Source organism: Mandrillus leucophaeus, unplaced genomic scaffold (genome assembly GCF_000951045.1).
Source record: "Mandrillus leucophaeus isolate KB7577 unplaced genomic scaffold, Mleu.le_1.0 Scaffold891, whole genome shotgun sequence".
In the NCBI taxonomy this organism is placed as follows: domain Eukaryota; kingdom Metazoa; phylum Chordata; class Mammalia; order Primates; family Cercopithecidae; genus Mandrillus; species Mandrillus leucophaeus.
The window spans coordinates 197121-198530 of NW_012109708.1; the positions used below are offsets into that span (position 1 = coordinate 197121).

A 1410-nucleotide genomic window follows, 5' to 3' on the forward strand; every position below is an offset into this window, starting at 1 on the left:
TAGAACAATAAAAATGGTGTTTTAGGCTACTTCCTCTTTCATTCCACTCCAATTTCTCTGGACCCACAAGCTTCAGCTCTACTCACAAATGCGTGGCCTCATATTCCCCAAGCATCTTCTTGTGAATGTCTCTTCTCTTTGAAAATGGTGGGTGCCAGCGCGCCCCTGCTGTTCAACCCCTATACCCACTGTCGCCGCGACATCCTCTCTCAGGACTCCCGTGCCCACTTATGCCACCACATTGCACATGAAAACTTCCTTTTCTCCTTTCTTTTCTCTCTTTCGAGATAAGGTCTTGCTCTGTCGCCCAGGCTGGAGTGCAGTGCTGCAATCATAGCTCAGTGCAGTCTCGACCTCCTGGGCTCCAGCTATCCTGCCGCCTCAGCCTTCCAGGTGCTGAAATATCTTTGTGTGTGTGCTTATGCTCATTAACAAAGCTCGAAGGGACGCATGGAGGAAGCTCTGAATTACGATGAGGAAATAAAAAACGGCCCTGTGTGATGGGTCATTACGATGGCACACAAAAGCCAAGCAGGTTTCCGTAGTGTAGTGGTTATCACGTTCGCCTCACACGCGAAAGGTCCCCGGTTCGAAACCGGGCGGAAACACTTTCTTCTGCTTTTTACCTCATTACTTCAAACGTATTACACTTAGGACTAGCCTACAACACTCCACCACTATCTCCACCTGGTTAAGGAGAAAAGGCTATCCAGGGCATTTATACCGTTGCCTTTCCACCTCAACCACTGGAACCTGGGAAGAACTGAACCCACCTCACTTGCTGTGAACACCAGCGCCGAGGAACTCCCTACAAAGCCCGTCCACTGGACGGCTGCGCGCTGCCAAATGGAATCCAGATCCCGAGCAAGCGTGGGGCCCGAGGAAAGTTCCAACGAATCCTCCTTTTGTAACCTATGGGGGGACAAAAATGGACACACCACACCAAGCTGGCAGCGGTGGGATTCGAACCCACGCCTCCGAGGAGACTGGAGCCTTAATCCAGCGCCTTAGACCGCTCGGCCACGCTACCTTCCCCCTGGGCTCCATTTACGTATTTTCCTGCTTTATACAGCACCCCCAGAGTCCCCGGGCCTACAAGGCCTTAGGGCGAATCCACAGGGCATTCCAGAACCACCGCCATCCGGCAGGATTCGCTGGGCCAGAGGCACCAGCTGAGAAACTGCTCCACCAGCGCCCTGGCGGAGAAGATTCGCGACGCGCAGGCCTCGGGATCTGCTTTGGGGACCACTCAGAAAGTCACCCACATTGGCCCTCTTTGGAGAGGTGGCGTGAGAGGAGGGGAAGCCTTCTGCACTCTTACTTTAAAGAAAGATAAAAATAAATAAACCAGGGCAGGCCCCGTCAGTCGGGCGGCCGCGTAGTTCTGCAGCCTCCGTGCCGCATTCCACC

At 53.6% G+C, this 1410-nt stretch overlaps 2 non-coding genes and 1 pseudogene across 2 annotated transcripts; 2 read left to right on the forward strand and 1 right to left on the reverse strand.

The window, feature by feature from the left end:
* The first annotated feature begins 144 nt into the window (after nucleotides 1-144).
* LOC105531529 overlaps nucleotides 145-1410 on the forward strand; it is a 5436-nt pseudogene continuing 4170 nt past the window's right edge.
* Nucleotides 536-608, forward strand: TRNAV-CAC. The gene has a single exon. It is a non-coding gene; the product is annotated as a tRNA-Val (tRNA).
* On the reverse strand, nucleotides 949-1030 carry TRNAL-AAG. Its single transcript has one exon. It is a non-coding gene; the product is annotated as a tRNA-Leu (tRNA).